Source organism: Limanda limanda, chromosome 5 (genome assembly GCF_963576545.1).
Source record: "Limanda limanda chromosome 5, fLimLim1.1, whole genome shotgun sequence".
Taxonomy (NCBI): domain Eukaryota; kingdom Metazoa; phylum Chordata; class Actinopteri; order Pleuronectiformes; family Pleuronectidae; genus Limanda; species Limanda limanda.
Window position 1 is genome coordinate 1,344,580 of NC_083640.1, and position 8,681 is coordinate 1,353,260.

Below are 8,681 nucleotides of genomic sequence, written 5' to 3' on the forward strand. Positions count from 1 at the left end.
CTCTCTTTTCCTTCCTCCATGCTCTGATTTTCGGTTTCCTCCAGCAGGGGGCGCTGGTCCTCTTTTGGACACACACAAACACATGCACACACACACTCCTATTACAACATATCATTATCAAAGTTATCGTTTAACTCATTGTCAGTCAGAACAGGAAGTGATGTCAGAGCTGAGGGTGATGTCATGATAAAAGCCCAGTGTTACATTTTGTGACCTCTCGACCTTCTCTCCTTCTCTCCTTCTCTCCCTCTCTCCTTCTCTCCCTCTCTCCTTCTCCTCCATCTCTCCTTCTCTCCTCCTCTACTAATCCTCCTTCTCTCCTTCTCTCCTTCTCTCCTTCTCTACTACTCTCCTCCTCTACTTCTCCTCCTTCTCTTCTCTCCTTCTCTCCTCCTCTACTCCTCTGCTTCTCTCCTTCTCTCCTTCTTCTCCTTCTCTCCTTCTCTCCTCCTCTCCTTCTCTCCTTCTCTCCTTCTCTTCTTCTCTCCTTCTCTCCTCCTCTACTCCTCTGCTTCTCTCCTTCTCTCCTCCTCTACTCCTCTGCTTCTCTCCTTCTCGCCTTCTCTCCTCCTATACTTGTCCTCCTTCTCTCCTTCTCTCCTCCTCTACTTCTCCTCCGCCTCCTCTACCCTCAAACAAAGAGACCAGGAGACGACAGGAAGTCAAACAGCTTCGTCCTCTGACTCACACGTGTAAACGTTCCCTAATGTGTCTGAGGAGCAGCTTCATCCACTGCGTACAAAAACCATCAGCGACCCGCCCATGTCATCATCAGGTCCCTCCTCCTCCCTCCTCCTCCTCCTCCTCCTCCTCCTCCTCCTCCTCCTCCTCCTCCTCCTCCTCCTCCTCCTCCTCCCACTCACATTCACATTCAGCCGTTCAACCAGCTGCTAACGGAACCTTCATCAATCTGTCGTCATCACACATGAAAAGTTTGTCTTGTCATGTTTAACTCACCGACCTCTGTGACCTTCTGTGACCTTCTGTGACCTTCACCCTCAAAATAACTTCACACTTTTGTTGTTCACGAGAAGAAGAAGAAGTTTGTGAATTGTTTTTATTGTTTTTACCATCAGAGTCCGGTCGTGTGTTCGTGTGAAGAGAACAGTTTGGGTCTGAAGTCATGTGACTGCAGCTCGTCACTGATTCTTCTCGTCTTCTGAACCGTTCAGTCGTTAATCTGTCCGTTATAAACCAACTGGCTCTGTGTCGCACCTTTTAACGTCCTCCGGAAACACAGCTGCTGTTGTTGCATGCGCTACTTTCAGTGTTTTTGCTCTTGTGTTGTTGATTTATTTTGTATACAACTTACTTCCTGTGTAGGTTTGTGGGAAAAGATGAATTTCAGAAAGTGTCTGTTCTGGGTCAGGATTCACATTTTCCTTTTTTCCCAGATTCATATAAAATCACAACACTTCATTCACGTTTGTGGTGAAAACACAGATTTCTCCAGCGTCTGTTTGAAAATAAACTTTTACTCATCGTCTCCAGACGTGAAGGAGAAGTTTCCTCCATCAACACAAACACTCAGTGACTCACACAGGCCGAGTGGAGGAGGCAGCAGGGACTCACTCATCTGGATACATTCTTAGACACACACGCAGACACACACGCACACACACGCACACGCAGACATACACACACACACACACACACAGACACACGCAGACACACATACATGAATGTGATGTCTGATATCTGTGGTTTTCAGACGTGAACTCTAGGACACGCCCCCCCAGTTGTGTCCTCACGTCTTCACACTCTCCTGCTCGTCCATGACGCCATCTTCACCTCCTCCGAGGAACCGGGAGCCACAAACATCGTTACACTCTCCTTCTCTACTTCTCCTCTTTCTCTCCTTCTCTCCTCCTCTACTTCTCCTCCTTCTCTCCTTCTCTCCTCCTCTACTTCTCTCCTTCTATCATCCTCTACTTCTCCTACCTCTCTCCTTCTCTCCTTCTCTCATTCTCTCCTTCTTTCCTCCTCTACTTCTCCTCCTTCTCTCCTCCTCTACTTCTCCTCTTTCTCTCCTTCTCTCCTCCTCTACTTCTCCTCTTTCTCTCCTTCTCTCCTCCTCTACTTCTCCTCCTTCTCTCCTTCTCTCCTTCTCTCCTTCTCTCCTTCTCTCCTTCTCTCCTTCTCTCCTCTTCTACTTCTCCTCCTTCTCTCCTTCTCTCCTTCTCTCCTTCTCTCCTCCTCTACTTGTCCTCCTTCTCTCCTTCTCCTCCTTCTCTCCATCTCTCCTTCTCTCCTTCTCTCCTCCTCTACCTTTCCTCCTTCTCTCCTTCTCTCCTCCTCTACTTCTCCTCCTTCTCTCCTTCTCTCCTTCTCTCCTTCTCTCCTTCTCTCCTTCTCTCCTCCTCTACTTCTCCTCCTTCTCTCCTTCTCTCCTTCTCTCCTTCTCTCCTTCTCTCCTTCTCTCCTCTTCTACTTCTCCTCCTTCTCTACTTCTCCTCTTTCTCACCTTCTCTCCACCTCTACTTCTCCTCCTTCTCTCCTTCTCTCCTTCTCCTCCTTCTCCTCCTTCTCTCCTTCTCTCCTTCTCTCCTTCTCTCCTTCTCTCCTCCTCTTATTGTCCTCCTTCTCTCATTCTCTCCTTCTCTCCTCCTCTACTTCTCCTCCTTCTCTCCTTCTCTCCTTCTCTCCTCCTCTACTTGTCCTCCTTCTCTCATTCTCTCCTTCTCTCCTCCTCTACTTCTCCTCCTTCTCTCCTTCTCTCCTTCTCTCCTCCTCTACTTGTCCTCCTTCTCTCCTTCTCTCCTTCTCTCCTTCTCTCCTTCTCCTCCTTCTCTCCTTCTCTCCTTCTTTCCTCCTCTACTTCTCCTCCTTCTCTCCTTCTCCTCCTTCTCTCCTTCTCCTCCTTCTCTCCTTCTCTCCAACATGAGATGACGACAGCTCAACAACATGATTGTGACTCAAACAGCGGTGTCCTGGGACCCGACACCAGCCGGCCGGTGGAGGACACTGTCCTCCAGTTGTCCTCCGGTTGTCCTCTGGCCTGGCAGCGGGACAGTGACCAGTCAGCACGCTGGACCTGGACCTGGACCTGGACCTGGACCTGGACCTGGACCTGGACCTGGACCTGGACCTGGACCTGGACCTGGACCTGGACCTGGACCTGGACCTCACAACCAGGACCAGCCAGCAGCCGTTCTTCAGACCTGCATCATCTTCACAAGCTGCTGACACATGAACTGTTCTGAGTTCCCTCTGCAGGAACAAGCAGGAGGTCTATGAACAGACACACGTCCTTCAGAAGACGCCGTGATGGACACACACAGACGGACAGGTTCAAAGTGTTGATGGTCTCATTGTGTTGGAGGCCACACGGGACAGGTCTGTGTTCTCTGACCTCTGACCTTCTCTTCCGGCTCCAGTGAGTTTCTCTCTGAGCAGCTTGTTCCTGAGAACTCGCTGCAGACAGACACGTCCTCCAGACGAGTCTCAGCCTGTGTCGGGACTTTTCTCCTGGTTTCACGTTTCAACTCTTCACTTGCTCCTGTGACGTTTCCTCAACAGATCAACAGAAACATCCAAGACTCAGACGTTCAAATACACAAACATTAAACTCAACACAACAAGCGTTCCCACCGTCCGTAACACATCAGAGCTTTTGAGTTTCATTCCACGATAAAGATCTTAAATTAACTTGAATGTTTCTCTGATTGTTAACATGTTGAACCGGTAGTTTTCCACCGGGCTGCGCTGATGAGTGACATCACCTCCAACCTCAGATTCTTCTGAAGTGTCGACGTCAGTCCACAGCCAACGTGTGTGTGTGTGTGTGTGTGTGGGTGTGTGTGTGTGCCTCACTCTCTATTTATATGAATTAAACATAACATAACAACCATAACAACAGATATGTTTGGCTCCTCCATTGTGTAGTGTGTGTGTGTGTGTGTGTGTGTGTGTGTGTGTGTGTGTGTGTGTGTGTGTGTGTGTGCCTCACTCTCTATTTATATGAATTAAACATAACATAACAACCATAACAACAGATATGTTTGGCTCCTCCAGTGTGTAGTGTGTGTGAATCAGTACATGTGACTGGTAAAGATAAATAATATGTAAATACTAAGAACTAAAGATGTTCTGTATTTCTAGAGATTTAAGGGAAGTGGGTTCGGTTAGAGAAGCAACATCTGGGATTCAAACCTTAAAACCTCAAAATTATAAGGAAGTTCAATACTCATCTTTATTTCAAAATACAGTTTCATCAGAGCAGAAGAAACAGGCTTTCACCACATCTGATTATTCTGAATTCCTACAGTGAGTGTGTGGGTGTGTGTCTTTGTGTGTGTGTGTGTGTGTGTGTGTGTGTGTGAGTGTGTGTAAGTGAGGGAGTGTCAAGGGTGTGTCATTGAGCTGAACTTAAACAGAAGACATGAAGAGGAGATTGAGTAATAGAGCTTTTGTTCTGTTGAATATTTTAACTGAAAACGTTTTGGAGGAGTGTCAAATATTTCACATTTCAGAAAGAACATTTCTTTGAGTCAGTGAAGTCTGTGAATGAGGTTAAAACTAATTTGTGATGGTGGCAAAAAGTAACCAGCAGCCAAAATAGTAATAAAGTAGAATTTGAATAAAAGTCAGATGTGTCCCAAAGCACCACAGAGACTTCGAGTTAATCCACAAGTTTTACTTGACATTGCTTTAATCTGATGATTGTTAAATATGTCATGTATATTTGATGAATATTTGAATATTTGATGAATGACGCTCATGTCAGAGGAATGAAGGTCGAACATGAACCGAGCACAAAGGTCGTCTGGTCTTTAAATAGTGTGAGTCGTGGGAAAGAGCTTTATGAATTCACAGGAGTCGGATGTATGACTGTGCACCTGAATGCAGCTCCACCCGGCCGGGCCTCTGGGTGTGTGTGTGTGAGTGTGTGTGTGTGTGTGTGTGTGTGTGTGTGTGTGTGGTTCCCATCCCTCAACACAAATACCTCACATACCTGAGTGATCCTGGATTTCTGTGTCACTGGCGCCAACAAAATGAATTAAAGACTTAACTTCCTGATTCTACTTCTTCTCAAACTGCACTGAACAAAAGACGTTTCGAAGAAGTTGTTTTTCAGACATGAACTCTGGACGTTTCCTGCAGTTTGTCAAAGTAAGAGCGCAGCCGACCTCACTCTCTGAACATGAAGCCACTGAAGAGCCGAGTCAGAGGAATGAGAGGAGAGGAAAAGAGAAAGTGACAAATAGAATTGACTGAACAGAATCAGCCGATGAAGATTGAGAAGACACTTCTATTCCTCGAATCCTGCAGAGGATGGTAAAAACTTTATGGATTGTCCGGGTCGAGGCGGGACATGACGTATAAACTCTGCTGAGGACAGATCAGTGTTGTTGTTTCTCCTCCACACGGCGTCGGCCTCATCACCAGAAGATCTGGAATGTCCTCGTGTTTCCAAGTGGACGTCTTCGTCTTCTACGTGTCCGGCTCCTCTTCTTCAACCTGGGATCTTTGTGTTCTTCCAGTTTCACGTCCGTCACGTGTTAGAAACCTCGTCCACACGTCCACTCGCTCACTGGGAAGCTTCCACACATTGTCCTGCTGGTTCCTCACATGGACCCACTCTGACATTTGCACACAATTTACTATAAGGCTGCAGGAGAAGATCCAGAACATGTCAAGAGACACTGACTCAGATGTTTGTTCTCACGTCCAGAACCTGTCAGGAACATGTGAGGAATATGTGAGGAACATGTGAGGAACATGTGAGGAGCATGTGAGGAACATGTGAGGAACATGTCAGGAACATGTGAGGAACATGTCGGGAGCATGTGAGGAACATGTGAGGAACATGTGAGGAACATATCAGGAGCCACAACATGTTGTTTCAAGAGGTTGTTTTGTATTTTCTTAAAGAGTCTTAACATCAACATTTGAACGAGATCCAGAAAAATAAAGAGATGAATCAAAGTAAAGCAGGAAAAGGAAGAGAAGAGAAGTGCTCTTGTGTTTTTTTCTTTTCTCTGTGTGGAGGAGAAACAAAGACAAAGATAGTTTTCTGTCGTCCACACCTCCTCCATTCTCCCTCCTTTACTCTCTCCTCATACCAACACAGTGAGTCATCGTCGGCAGGACGCCACAGAGGAACCGTTCAAAATGGAGGAAGAGTGAAGGAGCGGACAACATCTACGAGAGGAGGAGGAGGAAGACCAGAGGATGAAGAAGAAGGGGGGGGGGGGACTTCATCAGACAGGAAGCAGATTGAGTCATGACCTCTGGATGATCCTGTGTAACCTTCTTCATCCTCTTCGTGTCTCAGATCCTCTTCAGCTGAAACGTTACTGAAACTAACAAACAGCAGAAGAAGTGATCAATGATGGGACTAAGATTCAGAGTGTCTTTGTTTACTGACCTGTGTGTGTGTGTGTGTGTGTGTGTGTGTGTGTGTGTGTGTTTGTGTGTGTGTGTGTGTGTGTGTGTGTGTGTGTGTGTGTGTGTGTGTGTGTGTTTGTTTGCTGGTGAGGTTATCGTGTTTAGAGTAACCACAGCTTGTGTAAGAAGAGTTATCACGCGATGAAGCTGAGTGCAGAGTTTGTGGTGTGTGTGTGTGTGTGTGTTTGGGTGTGTGTTTGTGTGTGTGTGTGTGTGTGTGTGTGTGTGTGTGTGTGGCGGCGGACGACCACAGTTTCCGATTAGCACTTGGTGTGTGAGGTCACCTCTTGCAGAGATGTTGTGATGTTGTTGAGTTCAGTGTGCGTGTTAGGTGATGTTGTTGAGTTGTGTTATCACAGTGTGGTTGAGCATCAGCAGATAGAGTCTGATACAGTTCACAGTCAATGAAACATCAACAACAACAACAACAACGACAACAACAACAATCCTCAGCAGTTCGGCGGATACCATTGTGATGTCATAACAGTGTCCTACATTTGCATAATGCAGAGCCAGAGTCCCGCCCCCTCGCATGATCAACATAACACGCACAGGAAGTGGTTGACCAATCACAACTGGACCAGCTGACCAATCAGAGCTCTTTCGGGGGGGGGGGGGGGGGTCTTAAAGCGACAGCAGCTGAATATAAACGAGTGAATAATCTGTTTGACCTTCACATGAACGTGTCCCCGACAGGAACAAAGACAGACCTCAGAGGAAACAACACAACGTTCAGACGCTAACACAACTTTTTATTTCCCCGACGACCACGAACACAAAGAAAACACAGATTATAATAAACTTAGTTAACAATAAAAATACAAAGTCTGGTCTGGAATAAAAATATTTTTTGTTTGAGTCACTTCTGTTCAAGTTCTACGGTTTGTTTTCTGACCTTTGACCTTCAGCTCCTCACACACACAGACACACACACAGACACACACACACACACACACCAACGTCTGTTAGCCCGTCCCTGCACCTGATTGGCCGCTGAGCTCGGTGACTCATCACATTCTTCAGGTGGATTTGCATTTCATTCATTCTGTGGATTTTCCTGTTTCCATACATACACACAGAGAAGTGGGCGGAGCCTCTGCTGGTCGCTGTGATGGCGTTCACTGTGACGTCAGCTCCTTCTGAGCCTGGACGTGAGCTGCAGGATCCATTCCATCACTGATGTGAGGCCCCATGACACTAACTATATCAGTTTAGAGGTTTGGTTCAAATAAATGAAGATGTGGACGAATGATGAGGAAAATAAAAAAGATCAAAGGAAACAGTTGAAGGTCTTTTTAAAAGTGCTTTGATTTTTCCTCACATTCAAACATTCATTCTATTGTGAAGTTGAATAATCTCCGAGGAGTCGAACCCTGAAGAGTCTGGATCCAGTTCAGGTTCGAGGTTTTAAAAAGTGGCGTGTGACACTGCTCAAGACTTTGTGTGTTTGTGTGTAACTGCAGGAGTCAGAGGTTCAGAGTTTCTTTACATCTTCAGAGAGGATCAACTGTTTCATAATTTAATCTCCTGCACAGATTTAATAACATAAAACATAAACCACAATGACTTCATCTAACTGAATGACAGAAGCTCGTACGACCACAGTGGAACAGAAGGTCACATGTTGAGCGAGTGTGTGAGGTAATAACTGTTTACACAGGCTCCACCCACCCACCCGCCCCATACGTGACATACCAGTGCTGCTCCACATGTACACGAGAGACGATGCCTTCATGGCAACAGAAACATCAACAGGCTTCCCCCCCCCGGGGCGCCCGGGGCGACCTGGTCACGGTGACGTCATCCAAACACTGACACCTGGAGACCTGGAGGTCACACAGCAGGTCTGAGTCACTTCCATGACTTCAGGTCCAGAGGCTGAGCTTCGGTCATGAGAAGCAGCTCCACAGACTCGTGGATGAAGATGTGATGTCACGTGAAGCTGCAGCATCAATTTACATTTTCTTTTCTTTCTTTCATTATACTTACACTTAAAAAATAAATCTCAAATTATCCTTCATGTTTTATTTCTAATTTACATTTTCTTTTCTTTATTTCATTATACTTACACTTAAAAAATAAATCTCAAATTATCCTTCATGTTTTATTTCTAATTTACATTTTCTTTTCTTTATTTCATTATACTTACACTTAAAAAATAAATCTCAAATTATCCTTCATTTATTTTATTTATAATTAAAAATAAAACATGAAGGATAATTTGAGATTTCTAATTATCCTTCATGTTTTATTTCTAATTTACATTTTCTTTTCTTTATTTCATTATACTT